This window comes from Neopelma chrysocephalum, unplaced genomic scaffold (assembly GCF_003984885.1).
Source record: "Neopelma chrysocephalum unplaced genomic scaffold, ASM398488v2 Primary Assembly neopelma1_97034, whole genome shotgun sequence".
Lineage (NCBI taxonomy): Eukaryota > Metazoa > Chordata > Aves > Passeriformes > Pipridae > Neopelma > Neopelma chrysocephalum.
Window position 1 is genome coordinate 1301804 of NW_020925676.1, and position 18532 is coordinate 1320335.

Sequence of the window (18532 nt, forward strand, 5' to 3'; positions counted from 1 at the left end):
AGTTGCAACAAACTAACGTGTGAGGTTCCCAGCAAAAATAACGAGTTGCGTTTCTCCTAGAGACAGAAGCTTTTCAAATCTTGCTTTATCACCCATTCTGTTGGTATTTTTATCTGACCAGGGATGACATACCTGTGCAAGGCTTTTCTTTTTATTCCCTCTTATATTTCAAAGCTTTTTTCCTGTCTCAGACCTGACACTGACAATCCTTTTATGTTTTCCTCAGTGCCTCAGAGGCTTAATGTCCTGCACAGTAGCTGAACCTTTAGAAATTTCTTCTGTACCTCTGCAGAGACTGCTTCAGTAAGGGTCACAGAGCTGTCACTGTGAAAAGTGAGAGACCCCTGTGGTTAAACATTCTCTAGTGTTTTTGTTTCTGAAAGTGACAGCAGAATGGATAAATGGGTTTCTTTCAGCCACGACATTGCCCTACAGATGTACATTGTCTTCATGGGGTCATGTAATGGGATGAAACTGTACTGGGAAGTTGGCTAATTCCTCTCATTTTAGTACAGGTAATTTGTTTGTTGAAGGACTTGATAGTTGACAACTTGAACAAAATCAATTGCTGGCAAGCCTATTAATGTGAAATAGTTAAACATCTCATAGAAGCACATTATTTAAACACAGTTAAACATTTATTGAGTGTCAAATATCAATGAATGATGGATAGAGCATTCACTAATTGACTAGAAATTTGGGGGCTACTGTGGTAACCACAGTGAATTGGAAATTCACTACAAATAAAATGGGAATTTTTGAGGCATTTTAAAGGCAATTTTCCATACAGCTTGCTGTGAGCTAAATAATCTTATTTTGTAATTAATTTAGGGCCTGCTCTTCCAAATATTGCTATGAAAATCTACTGACTGTAATGGGATTATTCAAAAAGATATGTGCTCCCTGCAACAGTAAAGCTTTGCAAGTTATGGAAATTCATCATGAAAAGTAATGATGATTTTGTTTCATAAGACTACCTCTTTCCTTCAATCTATGTCCTCTGACCCTAGCAGATTTCTCACCTCTGAGAAAGATTGCCTGAATTTTTCTTCCTTATATGATATTGAGATGTTTCTTTTGGGTTTTTTTGGAGAAATCTGTTTTGTGTAAGCTTAGTTGTTGATGATTTCACATCATTGTTCATTTATAATACTTTCACATGGTTTTTTAGAGGGATTGCTGTTTGATGTTATACCCTATAATCTTAAAACACATTATTGTTACAAATTTACATCATGCATAGCAGACATAGGGAGATTTTTTGGTGATAGTACAAAAAGGTCTTCTTTTCTGTGTGTTTTCACTTGTCACCCTGCTAACACATAATACAGTTTCCTGAGAAACTTAACAGGGGGCTTACAGTCGCTGGTTGTATAAGATGAAGACTGTCTGCAATCCGGAAAGAAGGTATATTTTAATGGGTTTTGTGTGTAGATCAAATTAAGTTATCTAACCTTATGTTTAACCTTCTACAACTAGAAAAAATGAAGATGTACTGAGGTGGTGGGTGTACAAAAATTACACAGGTGAAAAAATAATTTTTTGCAATTAAGAACTGGGACATGAGAATTTTTGCATCTCAGTACTGACAGGAGATTTCTACCATGTAGCAGCCCTACTGGAAGCATTAAGATGCAGCTATATAATTTTCCTGATGCTTTTTACATGATGTGCACTGAAAGTTGCCCACAGGAATTTGCCCTATCTATGACAACTTCTGTGCCTGGAGAGTTTGCCGGATCAGGGCCTCAGTGCTAATAAGGACTACTTTGTCATCTTTGATTATAGCTTACAATTTTGAATGAGGATAATAGCTGATTTGTTTATCTGTTGTGTACTGTGCTTGGTAACCCTTTGTGCTGCTTTGAACAGTCAGTAGATAGTTAATGGGTGAATGGCACAACAGTGAGCAATTAAAATTTTTGCAGTGTCTTATCTGAAGGAGAAGCTAATCACTCTTATTTCTTGTGGTGGACAAATCAAACGGAAACCTTAAATCTTGGGTAAAATCTGATGTAGTAGATCTCTGCTTAGAAATTATTTCCTGTCCATTTCTCTCTCTCTCTCTGAGCAAACATAAGAATAGTTTCTAAAATCTTTTCCTCCACCTTTATTCTCTGCGCTGATGTAGAAAGTTGGAAGGATTTGGAGGATCTGGCATCTGAATTCTGCGCTCAGTGGCAGTTTGGGGCCTACAGAAGTACTGATGGAAAACAGTTAGAAATGAATGGCTGAAGAATTATTTCATCACTTCTGCAAGTTGGGAACACAAATGGTAAGAGTGAAGTGTTATTTTTTTCACCAGATTCACAGACTGAGTCATGTGGATTGATATTGAAAACCTGCACAGTAACAGGCATCGGTAGAGATAAACCATGCTTTCTGACACTGATTTGAACACTGAGCAGCAATAAACATTCTGCATGTAAGGACTGAAAATAGCTGTCTTCTTCAGAGAAACCAGTGAACACTGAAGGATTTGACAGACAGGTATCTGTATGCATTCAGAGGCAGATAGGCCTGTCAGAAGGGGAAAGACAAGATTTTGACAGATTTGGTGAGCATCTTGTACTGATTGCAGCTGATGTCTTTAGCCCCTAAGATACATTTCATGTTTTGTCTGAGCAGCTTGACAAATCTACAACATTGGAGAGATCTTCTCGTTCTTTTATTGTCATTTGAAAATTACTGTCATACATTTGGGATCCAACCCATGTGTTGTAAAGCAGCTGAAGTGTGAACTCATACAAGGAAAGTTGGTGAAGCAGACCTTTTATTTTCTGTCCACCACAAAATATTGTTGAGAATTTTTCAAAGTGTGTGCAGCTCGCAATACAGAGAAGACTGAATGGTTCAAGTGGCTGATGTAGTTTCTTATTGATCAACTGGTGCATTACCACCAAAGCTCTCACTTTACATATAACTAGTAAGTTGGCAAAGTTTTACTCAAACTGTTGTCTAGGACTTTCAGACTGGGGAGGAATTAAATACTTAACCCATGCTTATGTCCCTGATCTGACAAATAATAGTAAAGGAAATTTTAGGCCAAAACTTTGAAAAGTAGCTCCTTGGTATTTAGTAAGCTGCCTGCACTAACTTTTCTTGAGCAGTGATACTGGCAGACCAATGCAGTTTGACTTTGTCCACACGAAACCTATCACATGCAAATGATACTGCCAGGAAAGTGCATGTGCAATCGTATGTGTTGACAAAGTGGGACTGGCCAGTGATGCCTTAGATTGAGAGCCAAAAAAAGACTCACCAGGCAAATTTAGTACAGAGATAAGATAGAGAGCAGTCCTTTAATTTGAAGGCCTTCAACCACGGGAGTATAGCATGGTGCATGCACAAGCGTCCAGGGGTTCCACAATTTATGGTATTGTCCATCCAATTCCAGAATTACCCACTCCCCAGATCCTCTCCCAAAACACCCCTCAGAACTGAGCTGGGGACCTCAAGACCCCTGTCCTCCCTCATCTTCCTCTTCTTCATGGCATGTACAGTCCTTTGGAGCTCCTCCAAGGTTAAGGGCTTGAAAGTTCCTTTGTCTATGGTTGATCTTGTTGTTCAGCCTAGGGTGCAAATGTTCTTCAACAGAATGAAGACCTTCCTCGAGAGAAGTCTAAACAAGCTAAAGAATTTAAAAAATTCCGTATGAAAGAGGGAGAAAGGGTTTAGCATGTGCTAACTACTGTTCTAAAGTGTGACAAATTATACAGCTACGTTAAAATCTACATTTACCACATAACTACTTCTAAAATTCACAAAAAGCTAAAAATCCTAAAAATCCAGAGGCATCACTTGATATCCTTTCAAAATGTAATCAAGAGTGACACTTGATCAAGATAAGTTCTTGTGTCTTGAGGGTTCTTTTTTTTTGTGGTCTTATGTATTTCCAATGGCAAGAAGCTTTTAGTAGCACAGCTTTGAAAACACTTAGACTCAAGGGGATTTTATCAGAAGCTGCACTCAGACAGTGAAGCCATCACAATAATGTCTGCCTCCTCCATTAAAAAAAAAATGAAAAAAAATGAAAAAAAGTTTTAGGGGGACAAATGTGACAAAAAAAGCAAAAAAACTAATTAAAAAAATTTTTTTTCTTACACATTGGGAGTAGGAAATAGACCAGACACTCTGTATAGCCAAAGGCAGATAAAATATAAGAGCAAAAGACCAGGATAGCAGAAAAGTGAAATGAATTCTTTACACCCCTGTTTCATCTTGAAAGACCTTGGTTTCTGCTCCAGAACCCTTTTTTTTTTCTTTCTTTTTTCTTTTTTTTTGTTTGTTTTATAGTTTTGTTTTATTTGATTGTTTGTGGTTTTGGGTTTGTTTATTTGTTTGTTTTGTGCAGATGTATTGGGGTATCAAATGGTTTCAAACTGAATTGATGTAAAAACCAGCATCAAATAAGTAATGAAAATGTGTAGTAAAATTACCATGCAAATTTGGTAAGATTTTAAGGAAGCTCAAAACCCAAATAGCTGAGCTAGTAAGCTCTAATATGTAGCCTCATTATTAAAGCTGCATTAGTGTCACAGAATTAGAAGATGATTAGTGCAATGCCAGTTTTTGAGGAAGGTTCCAGGAGATGTCATGATAATGACAGACTAATTGTATGAAACACATTGCTGGGCACTCTTCTGAAAAAAACCCCTATTATTCATATGAATAAATAGTAGACATTAAGGAATAGTTAAGCAGATTTGGTTTAAAAACCTACTGTATTTCTTTGAAGAAGATTGTAAGCACGTGCATAAGGGACGGGCATGCCAAGTTGATATGCTCTGCTTGGATTTTTGAAAGTTATTTGACAAAGTCCCTTCTCAAAGGGTCTTAGAGCAATTCAGCTGTTGTGGCATAAAGGGGCAGACCATCACATTTTTAAATAACCAACTCAGAAGATGGAAAGCAGAGAGTTGGAATAAACGATCAGTATTCTCAAGGGGATAAGGTTGGCAGCAGAGTCTCACAGTATGTGCACTGGGTCAACTTTGTCCATAAATGGTCAGGGAAAAGGGATGAACGGGAAGGGGACAAAGTTACTGTTGATAGTAATGAAGTAAATACAAAGGCTGACAGTGAAGATCTGTGCAGGGAATGGGTAATAAAATGGCAAATTATGTTTCCAAATGACAAACAGAGGAGGACAAACAGAATGTAGGGAATTATTAGGAAAAAAACAGGCAGATCATTGTCACATTAGTTTATAAAGCTGTAACACATCCATGCCTTGAAAACTCTCCATGGTATTTGTTCCCCCTTCTAAGAAGTGGTAAAATAAATTAAAATAACTATACAAAGAATCTACAGAAGACCCAAAGGTGTGGAATTGCTTCTGTAAGGGAAGTGATAAGAATTGAGGAAGGATCTTCCTTTGGAAGAGGAAGAAAAAGGGTAACTAAGGATATTTTAAAACAAATGCATCAAATCATAAGTGGAATGGTGGCTAACATAGATGCATTATGATTTGGGAGTTTCTTTTGCTTACTTTTTGTACAAGAACCTGCCAAAATCGGTGATTTTATCATGCACTAGATCTAAAACATTTAGGAAGAGGTGGTTCTCCTCAGTCCATAGTTAATCTGTGGAGATGCACATGTTTGACTCAAGGGAAAACTGGAAAAGTTTGTCAAACACAAATTAGTAATTCATTATTAATAGAGGGGACATCCTATTTAGTCATGAATGACCTAACTGCAATTTTTGAGGGTGTTAGGAGAACTGATTCATGATTTTACTCTTCTCTAGACATCTATTGGCTACGGTTGGACACTACAACATCCTGAACTAGAGTTGCTCTCAAATTTGTTAGATTCCTTGGTTCTGGAGAGTAGCTGAACGATACAGTCTCAAATACAATAGGGAGGACAATTGATTTACTCTCTTTTGGACATATTTTGTGACAGGATATCTAACATATTCAAGAAAGTCACACTTGAGGAATTCCTCCCTTTTTGCTTATCATATAGTTTAAAAATAGAAGAACCAGTTGATTAAGTTTACTGTGATGATTAATTAGTGTTTTGCTAAGTTAGTCTCTCAATAAAGCAGTAGACATTGCAGAGAAATTCCCTTTGAAGTTTGGAAAGAGAAGTAGTACAAGACCCAGATGAAGCCTTTAAAAGACATTAATAGAGTTTATCATGTAAACAGAAAAAACCCAAACCAAATCAAACCAAAAAAAAAAACACTTAGGGGAGCTTAGAGGATAAGAAGCTTCCAAGCTGCCAGAAAGCCAGGAAAGGGCAGGACTAGCAGTGCAGCTTGCTTCCATGCTGTCTATTCAATTCCTAAAGGCATAGTGCTATGTAATTTGCAATTTATCTACCTAAAAATTATAAATGGAACACATTAGACATCCACTGGGACTGCTGAGAGAGGAGTCTGGCCTAGCCATCATAGTTATACTGCATATCATACTGCAAACAGTAGCTGTCATACAAGATTAGATTACTTGTCAGAAGGGTCTGATGAATTACCATCTGACTACAGCTCCATATTTGCATCTTACCCAGAGCACTGCTTAAAAACTATGCATAAATACTGGAAGCATACTATTCACTGTACATGAAATAGGTATGAATGGAATCATTATCATATAATTATATGTTAAAAAAATTAAATATTGTTTTAAATTTGAAATAACTTGCTGTTTGGTCACACACAAAAATAGCTTCTTAATGAATATTTGGATTACTCAGTTACCACTTGCAAATTTATAGTTAGTCCTGGCTGGAAAATAGACTATAATTCCTCTTCACTTTTTTAAAAGAAAAACTTTCTGATATTTACAATTTATTGACACAAGTATTTGGAGATTTTCCTCAAAACATGAGAAAAAAAATTTTGTTATTATTTTAATAATAAATATTAAAATGAAAGTGGGCTGAGTGGCATTTTTAGCTCTAAAAATTTTCACTGCTGTGTTTTTGAACATCACTGCTTACTGCTTATTTCCTGTGAACAAGCATTCATTCAGTCAGTGCCAATTCTTCTATAACAGCAGAATAAGAATTCGTAGTGCAGAAAAATGTGAACCAGATAGGAAGGACATGGCCTAGTTTTGCTAAAATCAGCATACCTGCCAATGTGTGTGTCTGTACGTATCAAATACCTGTGCGCGTCTGTGTGTCTCTGTGTGTCCCCGTGTGCATCTGATTTCAAGAAAATTAAAGGGAAACTTATGTTTTCTTGATCCTGAACAACATTAAAAGCAAGATTTATAGCTTATGGGTATTACAGGACCATTTTCTTGGGATATAGTGGATCCTGCAACATAATTAAGATCCCCACATTTGTTTTATGGAAATGGCATTTGTATGAACAAATCAAAGAATTATGTGTTATCTGATCTCTTTGTACATCCGGGTTCCTAATTTGAGTGTACAGACATTTGGCCACAGACACCAATATCTACTCTGCCAGATTCATGGATTTAATACACTTGCATGCAGCTTTGCGGTACAGCAGAAAGACATTTGTCTTGTGATTGAATCTACTCATATATGTCTCTTGAATGATTAAGACGGTCACACAGTTGACTCTGTGATGTGAGTACCTAGGAAGAGTATTAACAGAGAGAGACCGTTTGGAGAGATATATTCATCCCTTTTTAAAGGGATGGGAATGGTTGTGACTTAGAACACTTTTGCTACAACTCAGATGAGGAAGTCTGCCTGTACCTGTCATGGTGTAACATCTTATTCGCTGAATGCCAGACTTCTGGAAGGGCTTTTCCCAATATCTCTGGAGGATGGCATTTCAAAGCATAGGATTTCCTTCTCCAGGGAAGTTCTGATGCCACAAGAAAGACTCAGAAAAAAAAAATAGACAAATTGAACTTTTCCACAGAAAGAAACTATTCTGGCTTGACTTTTCAGAAAACAGGACTGAGCAACACATAAAAAATGCAGTCTCAATAGTTGGCAGACCCTTGACTGAACATGTCCCCCAGGGACCCTACGAGTATAAAATTGACATCAGAGTGTGGGGTGGGGTGATGGAAAGCCCTGAGAGGGCATCTCAAATGCCAGCTTTCAGGACCGCGGACTGCTTTCTCCCTCCTGCAAAATCAGTCATCTGAAATAAACACTTCAGGTAGAGACGGAGGATCCTGGGGCTCTTGACTTTGGGAGCTTGGATTCCCTGGAGACCCCAGCTGCGAGCTCATCTGCATGGCCAGGCTTCTCTGCAGCCCTAAGGACCCAAACGCTGAGATGGCAGAAAGCAGGCAGGCATCTTTTGGAAGTTTGTTGAAAATGAAGTGACTCTGTGAAACCTTCTGGATCCAGTGTTTCTATATTTTTCAGTGAAAAACTGTTCACTAGGAAATTTCTTTCTTCTTCAACTTTTTCTGGAGGCTGTAGTTTGGATGAATTAGACATGTACTATGAGAAATGACAATGGATCATAGGGCTGAAATGGGGAAAGGAAAACTGCTGATGGGAGAACAACTGAACAAAGAATTCAAATAATGTTTTCCATGTTTTTCTTTGGTGAGTTTTTTTTTAATGTTGTAGTTTATGTTCTCTTTTGTATTTTCAGACATGCAACTCTAAATCATAGCTCAGGGTTGCAAGGCAGATAAGCAACGTGAGTGATATTATAGATCACAGCTAATTTTGTGATTTTTTTTTTTGGTCAGGCAAGATTTTGGGCTGGATAGCGCAAATTTACGGAATATCATCTGCTATTTTTACTTTTTTAAAAAAAGGTCTAGAGGAAAATGTATTTCCAAAACAATACCCAATTGCAATCAAGTGTTTATGTATAGAAGTAGAAGCATGAACATGAAGAGCATAATGGAAAACATTGTTAGGGGGCTGCTTGGAGAACCAGCCATATAATGCCTTTGGGGATTTATGGCAGAATTTTCTTTGAAAACATGGGCCTGTGTGCTTTGATATCAGATGGCCTGAATACTTTCTCAACCATGTGGTGGGAGTCACAGACACTCAGAAAAAATAAAAAAAAAAGAGAAATCTAGGTATCTGGGCAGACACCTCTATTTGAAAATTAGTGGTTAGGTAAGTTGTCTACTTAAAAGCTCAAGTTTTGAACCTGTGCACACTAATGACATCAATTTCGAAGGAGAAATAAACTGTCTTGCTTGGAAAAGATTTAGAGTAGTTGATAGAGCAATTACCATAAAATGGTTTATCTATTGCAGGTGTGCATATACTTGAGCATATTTAGTTTATTCAGCAGAGTTCATCCAGCTTATAAGCACTGTTGGCTCAGAGCTTGCAGGCTCCAGCTCTAACAGGGTTAACAGCATGGGTTTTCTTGGCAGCAAACAGGTAAAAGCAAAACTTCAAAATCATTTTCCTTTGTTGGGAGAACCCCCTAAAGGAATTCAGAGGAAAAGGTGCTGTCTGCCTGACACAGTTACAGTCAGCCAGCAGTCGTGTCTCAGCAAGTAGTACTGCAGTCACTCAGTAATATGTGCTTCATGCCTTGAGGGCTATAAAGTAATCTGTATGATATATAGCAGTAGGTGAGTTGTTAAACAAGAGTATTGAATGCATGAAGGGGTTCACATGGATTGTGTGTCACCTATGCAGTACCTATGTAATAGGAAATGTAGAGCAGCTGCTCCTGTAAGGAGAGGTGTGGAATTTTTTTTCTAAAATCTTCTGCATTATCTGTGTTTAAAAAATATATTGCTATACAGAGTCTGCACTAATTTAAAACAGGGCTAAGTTCCAACCAATAGTATATAAGTAAAGTGTTATCTGAGTTACATCTCTCGATGTCGTTTGACCTACATATTGTAACATATTTCAGGGCTGAAAGGAACCTGACTGTTAAAGGCATTATGGCTGGCAGAGTAACCAACCCAAGTTCCACCACAAGTCCATGAAATGGTGGCATGGGCATCGTGACAGAAATTCCTAGAAATGTTGAACATGCTGTGGGGCTAGGCACACTTGGATATCAGCAGAGTAGACTGAGGAGGAAGGGTGAGGAGACTGCCTTTTTTCTCTGCAATACGTAGCTCTGATCACTTTCACAATCTCTATATAAAGACCAGGCCAAACTTAGCCGAGTCTTCAGAGAAGCTAAATGTCAGCAGGTACTGAGTAGGTACTTGGTCTGCAGTTCCCATGATTTAGATGTAGGTGAGATTAGGAAGGCATGAGGCCAGTTGATCAGTACGTACCCAGATCTTAGCTCTTATGTACAACATGACTCATGGATAATATGCATTGAATTCAAGCTACAGCTAAAAAAGTGTATGGAAATATGATGGATGCAAAGTCCAGTGTCCTAAAACCAGCATTTACCTTGGTAGTGAAATATAACTTGGGCTGACTAGTGCTGTCTTCATCAGCCTCTGGTGGTCAGGCTCCTGCAAGAGCTCAATTTACTCTGAAGCTGCTCTTTTCTCAGCAGAACCTTCAAGAAGGGAAGACAGCAGCAGTGCCTTTTCCTCAGTAGACAATTAATTAGGAGGACGACCCTAAGCAACAAGAAAAACAAAAAGACACACTGCTTTTTATGTGTCAGAATTCTCCCCGGATACCGAAAAGGTTTCCTCCACTGCATTATACTGCATTCTGCACCATTATAAAGGGCTTATTTGTATTTGTCAGTGTCTTTTGTGCAGTGATGGGTTCTTCTGAAAATTCATAACTACAAAGTGTTTCTCTAGGCTGATTTTTACAAAACATAGTTTTGAAAAGTATAGGCTCAACTACACTAAAAAAATATGAAAGTATTTTTAGTTGACTAATAATGCCACACAAATATTACATACAGGACAGAGTCTGGACTGTGTAAAACTTTTGAGAATATTCATGCCAAAAGCAAAACACTCATGAAGAGATATATAGAACTTTTTAACCTAGGTGCTTCATAGAGTGTCTGTGTGTGTATGTTTGCCCATGTGTTTCCTATTTCTCCTCATTATTTTTCCTTGATTTAATGCTCTCTCTTCTCCCATGGCTTCTACTGAATTTATGAATAGCCATTGAAGCTAAAAATATTTTCTCTTGTTCACACAAGACTAGCCAGAAGACACAAGAATTCATGTCTGACTGACAGTTCGTTCTCATTTGCTTCACCCCATGCCTAAAGTTCTCTCTAGAGGCCAGACTGGAGGTCTTCCACTTACCTCTGGTATGCAGAGAGATTTGTTCTTAGCTAACCTGTTTATCTTTACATGTTGCCAAGTGCTCAGCCAGACCAACTGTAATCTAGCATTGATAGATGCATAGCTGGGATACACACTCCCAATATTTTTTAGCTAATGACCTGCTTGTAAAATGAGAGACATCTTTTGATTCTCTTTACCTGTGAATTTTTAGAAGTAAAATTCGCAGCTTTAAAAAGATTTTTAGAGGAGGGTATAAAATATCCAGTTCCTTACCACTTTCATCCTTTCATCCTGAAAACTGAATGCTAAGGAATTTCAAAAATCTATCCACTTAGTTACCTAAATATAAGCAGCCAAAATTTTTCGTTCTTATTAAAAAAGAGAAAGATCCACTTATATTCACTAGCTGATATTATAGATAGACTTGTCTTGAATGGTCTCTCATACTTATTTGGACAGGAAAGATTTTGATTTTCACTGAGTTGTATTGACATTTGCTTTCCTGTCAATAAGATCACAGAAAAGAAATGTATTTTAGAGCCATTGGGAGGAAACCTGGTAGAAACCTTCTAAGTTTTCTAGATTTCAGCCACTGTTCTAGTTAAGTCTGCTGAGATAGAAAATCAGGAAATAAAAAAAAGTCAGCTGTATTTTTGGCAGATTAATAACATCTGCATCTTGTTTAGCAATGACAATAACAATAGATATGAGACACTTGAAAAGTTCTTCCAGTTTGAAAATTCCAAATTAAAACTTTTACATGTTTCCAAAAGGAAAATATTTTTAATCCCTTTGGTTTTTTTTCCAGAACTTTTCTTCAAATATAAAAAATGTTAACCTTTTGCATAATTTCCCATGACAGCTTGAACTACCTTCCATGAACGTCAGTTGCACACAACACTTTCATAAATGTTACCTATCTAATGAATTTCTGGATATAGAAACCCTAAGATTTTAAAGCAAAGTGTATGAAATTGTCACTGGAGATCATATTTTTAGAGGGGAAGTATATTTGGGATGAGTGTGTAATGAAACAAATTATAACAGAGAAGTAATAGAAAGAAAGTTCAACAGTGGCAGGCTAGAATGTGAGAAGCAGAAAGAAACTGTAAGATGCAGGAGCTGAGACTTGTTTTGAAAAAAGCGCTTTCTGGCAAATCGTGTTCCTATGAGTGAACCTGCCTAACCTGCCAAGCAGGTCAAAGCAGTTTTGCAGAGCTCAAAGATTTGCACTGAGCACTTGAACTGTCTTCTAACAACCACATTTGAAAGACCATAATTTCAAAGAAAAATCTGTACGTAGAGTTAATAATATAAAGCCTTTAGTGTTACTGGGCTGGATTTTTTCTTTTGAAAATTAATATTATGATAGTTTTGCTTTGAAAATTAATATTGTGATAGTTTAAATCAACAAAGGAGGTCTTGCTTTCACTGTTCCAGGAAGCTGTGAAGAGATTGGTTTCTATCATTAGAGTACTGTTTATGACAATGTAATTTAAAATGCTCTGTTAATGCCCTAGGGTTTGATAGGAGCAATGGTAATGTTTAGCATCTTCATGTGCTTTTCTGCAAAAATATTCCACATATTTTATGACTTTGTGATAGCATCATCTTTAGGAGGCACAGAAATCACCACTGGACTGATGTCATCTCTTTTAAAAGGGTGAAGTGTAGTAACAGGGAATCTAGTATCTGATTTTGAAAGATTTTGAGTTTTTTTTTAAATCTCTACAAGGGCAACAGTTTGTAAGAAGTCAGAGTATACTGGTTTTATACAGCCTTGTCCGATTTCAAAATTTTTCTGATTAAATGGATTGTGCCTCCTTTCTGAAGCAAGGAAGAACTTGCCCATATGGATGATATAAAAGCATGTGATGAGCATGTCATGCCATGCAATCTACAGAAACTGTGTTTGGATTTGGAGAAAAAAGTGGGGAGAAAACAGTGAAGAGGAATCAATGGTGTCACTGGTTATTTTCTTTACATATTACAAACAGTTTCAATGAAAGAAAGTTTCAAAAGCTGACAGTGCCACCATAGTGGCCACTGACAGTTTCATCGGGGTTTCCTGACCTGCTGAAGAACATTTCTCATTTATTTCTTTCAGGGCAGGAAGAAAGATATCAGCTCCATGACAGAGAGGACTATGTTATAGTGATTCTTTTGGTATTTAGTTGGGGTTTTTTTTAAATCCACAAGGCTGATATCCAGTCTGGATGAATACAACATTTTGGGGAGTCATGGTGAACTTCAGCCTCAAATCAGAGCCAGGACATAATGCTGTGGTACAGCCTCAGTGCTGTCTTTGCCTAAATGTGTTGTGTGGGATCCTGAGGCAAGAGATCGAAGGAATCAGGAACCATGTCCTTGTCTGCCAAGGACTATGGAAGGAATTGGACCATTTTTCTGCACTGGTACCAAATGTAAAGAGATGGATTTGAAATACAATGTGGTAATTTTCAGCCTGAAGTCAGCAAACCCAGTAGTAAAGGTAGAGCAAGTAAGTGTTCTGAGCAGGAGGCGCAGGACTTCTGGCTGAACAAACTCTGTAGAAACCCACAACTAGCCTTAATTTCTGAATATGAAAGCCGGGATTTGTCTCATCATAGTTTCCTTTTTCCAGGCATGGATCAGTAATAATGGATCTTTGAAGAATACTTTGACAGTTGTACTACACAGGTGTCATGTATTATGTAAAGTACAAATAAGGCTTTTTCATTAATGATCCCTTTTATAAGAGCAAAAACTCCCTACTTTAGTTTGTCATGAAATAGATTCCTTTACGAGAAAACAGTGCTAGTTTAGAACTAATGCCAAAGCTTATTGATTTTGTCTTCAAATATTCCCAGGAACATTGCTGTTGTTGGGGTAAAACAAATTCTAAAGTACTTTCTGTTGCTGTCTCTGTAATTGACATTGTGTCATTCTCTCTTCTGCTTAGCCTCCAACATTCTTTGCTTCAGGTTGCCTGAAGTGTATAAGAAGTCCCTTTTGACCTTGGACATATTTTCACTTTATGTGAAATGCAAATTGCCACTTTCAATCTCAGAGGGAAATATGCTTTTATGAGTGCCTATTGTAGGCCTTGATTCTTCTTTTGGCATATCATCTAGAAAATGTCATACAGAATGTTTTGAGCTAAATGTGGAGCATCTGCAGCTTTGAAACAAGAGGTGGATGTGTGGGTTATAAAATAAAAACCAGTTACCAATGATATGCAAATTGCAAATTCTTCATAGCTTCCTTTGAATTTTGGTAAAACACTTGAGTACTTGTCTGAAGTCTCTTCAAATGTATTAAAATACTTTCGACCTACAACAGCGATATTGTGATGGTTTTATATAGACTGTGGATAGTGGGCTACTCCACAGGTAATTTAAATGAAGTAACGAATCAATGTAAATGAAATATGGTTCTTAATCACCAGAGGATCTTCAGGAGATCTTCAGGATATTTTTGAGACCATACTGCTTTTTTTCTATATATATTAGGGGAATATCCCATAGAAAATCTGTGAAAAATAAATCCTCATTATGTGCTCGAACTCCTATTTGCAAGATGTATGGTGAGAATATGAATACAGCATCATATTGAAGGTGAATATCCTTGTTTGCACAGCTTCTTAAATGTATCTGAGCTAATGCTGACACTTAGGAACCAAGTGTCTCAACACCATTTCACCTTATCATGACATCAGCCTAGAAAAATCTATTATTATTTCAAAATGTCAAAGTGTATTCTTTGTTTTCTGCTTTAACTCACAGGTATTTTCCTCTTTTCCTGCTGTTTTTGTTTTGTCCACAAATTGTTTTGAGAAAGCTATGTCCTTCTGCTGGGTGTTGTGCTTTGAAATGTTTCAATAGCTATTCAGTTATCCAGCAATGCACAGACCCTCGAATTCTTATGAATTAAATAATGGATAGAAAGACTACATGAATGGACAAAGAGCAGAAATAGAATTTGAAACAGAGGTCAGATATTAAATGAAGCAAGTCGAGAGGACGTAGATGGATTGTATGGATTTCTTTACAAATATGTGCATAGTACTATTTCCGCCTTTTTCCCCTTTAAAGCCACTTGTTATTGAAGAAAGTTACCTTTCATTCAGGTTTTCCTGCTACACTGGGAACAGGGGAAGACATTCTTAAAATATTCAACAAAATGCACAACTACTCGAGCTGCATTACCCACTGCGTGCTTGCTTTGACTTCATCACTATTGAAGGGAAAAACATTTTCTTTTCCAATTGTAAGAAAGCTAATTGGTTTTGCCCTATAAGGAAAAGAAGACACCAGATTATTTCTTTCCCTGTGGAAAAAAATTTAAGTTAATTATAAATCTGATATTGTCACTCAGCAGAAGATAAAACTGTCATCTGGGCGACTGCTTTCCTGTCACATATGAAAGTAAGTGAGAGAGAGAAAGAGATGTCTGTTTGCTCAGCAGTAGTCTATTTGAGAAGACAAAAGAACTCAGCTTCAGTAAACGTATGTCAAAAAGCAGTGCCAGGAGGCATTTGCAAGCATCCCAGACAAAAGAAAAGGGAGACCTCAAACTGATGTAGGCAACATTGCCATAAGCACAATTAGTACAGTTGAATTGGTACTAGAGAAAGGTACCTTCAGGCCTCAGTTGCTCAAAAGGTCTGAGTTACAAGAAAGGTTCTCTATTGGGAACAAAATCATGGCTTATCAAAATTTCAGTATCAGTGTTACAAACGGGGCCTTCCATCCATTATATTTTCAATTTTTGCTACTCTCAAATGAAGATTTCTTCTAGTATTAACCCTAACTAAGCAATCCAGCTGCAGATCAAAATATATATAGCAGTGTCTCCACCTCCCACAGTACACTTTATTTTTGACTCAGATATGTGAATGAATGGGAATGTCTTTATTTTGTGGTTAATACATGGTCTACCAACCATGAAAACACCTGCGGCAAAAATTAATTCTTCTTTTTATACCAAACAGGATTTTAGTAGAACACAGCTCTGAGGTTTAAACATAGAAAAGTGCAAAGTTTTTTTATTGCTTCCATAAAAGGTAAATATTTGGGGAATTAATGTATTTTATTTAAACTAATTTTTTTAAACCATAAACAAAATAGGTAATACCATGCAACAGAGTAATCTGTGCTTATCCGGGAAATGTTTGTGCCTTGCATTTGTGATTTGCTTGAAGAGATTACATAGAGCAATATACATTGCTTAGACCTTGAAAGAGAATGGAAGAGTCATCTAGGGGAAAACTGCCCTGTGGAAAGATTTTGAAAACCTGTCTCAGTCTGAGCAACTCTGAAAGGAAAGGCAAAAAAATGGCCCCACAAAATGTTTTTGAATCTGGAAATGCAGTTACCTTTAACAAAGTTACTTACAACTCTTGTAGATGTCTAAGAGTCAGAGAAATTTTGAAGGTTGTCAGTTGAAAATAAGTTGTGGAAAATATGTATTCAGGGAATGTGTGTGCATGGAAACACTGAATATATGTCTATGCTGTAAAATTACTTTCATGTGTGGAAAACCTTTGCTTTCCTTAGGGAAACAAATATATTTTTATACAAGACAATAGAAATTAAAGGTGAAAAATACTTCATTAGATCATTTTCTCTATGCTTTTCCAGTGATGACAATCACTAGCCTTTCAACTTTGCGCCTTATATCATCACACAAGCTTTGAAATTAAGTTTCCCCCGAAGGCACTACCAGAATTTTTTTATTTTATTTTTTCATACATTTCTAAAGCAACCATCACTAGCGTCTTCACACAAGAACATATCCAACATAGGTATACTCTCAAAATGGTAGTAGAGCTCAGTAATCTTCTCTGTACATAACAGTCTCTTCACAAAAAATGTCAGGTATTGAATGGAGTCCAGAGACCTCAATGCTTGTTAAGAAAATGTTATGTTGGAAGATAGAAGTTATACCTTGTTTTGAAAAAGATAAAATAAATGGGAGATAGAAAAGATTAAACCTGTATTGCAGCTCCTTGATGTACTTATCAAGTGGCAAAAATATGTCTGCTCCACTGCTACATCATTAGGAAATTTGAATATTTTGAAGTATTGAAAATTATTGCCTGTTGGAAGGCTCCTAGAAAAGTGTAGAAAAGTCTGAGATTTGCTGCTCGATGACTGATAGGAACTTGAAGATTTCTTTTTGCCTCCACAATAAAATAGATCCTCTAAGTCTCTGTCGCCTAATTAGGTTTCTCCTTTTACGCAGGCCTGGGGGATAAATGGCATCTTGGTTTCTCCTGTTCTCATCCTGGAATACACTTCAGATTTATTTTTACTCGGGAATAAAATGCAGATAATTTTTGGGGCATGCTGCAGATGCATGTGTAACATATGGAAGACCAGCATAGAAGTACAATACAGTGTCTTTTCTGGTTTTGACTTCTGTGACTCTTATTTTCTGCTGAAATAAACCCAAACAGATATCTACAAGCAGAAAGAAGCTGTGGTATCTGTGCAATATTCTCAAAAAAATCATTTGGTCAAAGTTACTGTAAAATTATATAGGAAAACTTTGTTCCTGCCGATGCTATCACTGTTGCCAGTGTCAATCAGATGTCAGTACACACAAAGTCACTGGAACTCACCCAGCATGAGCCAAAATGAAATCAGAACTGCAAGCTAAGTTGTTGGTTAAGGTATGGATAATAACTGAAACTAGTTTTTTGTGGCTTCTCTGTTTACTCATTCTAATTTAAGCTTTTGTTCTTACACAGTAGACAAGAGACTGAGTAGCTGATACTGGTTTCTGAAAACCCTTTTGTAGTGTAAAAAGTATCAATTATATGCAATAAAGAGCCAGATAACTCTTGTCAGATGTCTGCAGTTCCATGAGAAACAAAAATGGTTTTCCAGTGTTTTCCTTTTTCCTCCCTTGTAAGGATGCTTCAATAATGGCTCTCATCATGTACCCACATTCTGCAGGCGTCTATGGTGGGCAATTAGCTAGTTAATGTACAATGCAAAAATAATTTAAAAAGCCACCTCTGACAGTCTTCACATATTATTAATAAAAGAAGAGGCACCAAATAACATTTCCCTTGTTATATGCACATCATAAAGAAATTAAAATTAAAAACCCATCAACCAATCAACCAAAAAAACACACCAAAAAAGACCCCTAAAAACCCCACAAAAACCCCCAAAAGAACACAACTACTCAATTTATGAGACATTCTAAGCTGTGTAATATTATCTCACTTGTGTCTGAAGGGCTTTTGATTTCCACTTATGACATCCTCATCACAGTGTGTTATTGTTAGTTCTTCTTTGGGAGCCTGAACACGTAGCCAAAGACATTCAGCAAAACCAGAGTAGGTGCTCTAATTTGGGTAGGCTTTGTGATACAATTCCTACTCTAAGTATTTAACATGGTGCATATATTTTTAGGACACAAAATCTATCTTTGTGTCCG

General features: G+C 37.0%; 1 long non-coding RNA gene across 1 annotated transcript in view; it reads right to left on the reverse strand.

Moving 5' to 3' along the window:
• LOC113961125 overlaps nt 1-16569 on the reverse strand; it is a 28489-nt gene extending 11920 nt beyond the window's left edge. Inside the window, exons 1-3 of the long non-coding RNA XR_003532211.1 lie at nt 16477-16569; nt 10290-10465; nt 7686-7815 (exon numbers count right to left, since the gene is read on the reverse strand). This is a non-coding gene — a long non-coding RNA (uncharacterized LOC113961125). The remainder of the gene's footprint in view (nt 1-7685; nt 7816-10289; nt 10466-16476) is intronic.
• Between the last annotated feature and the right edge of the window lie 1963 nt (nt 16570-18532).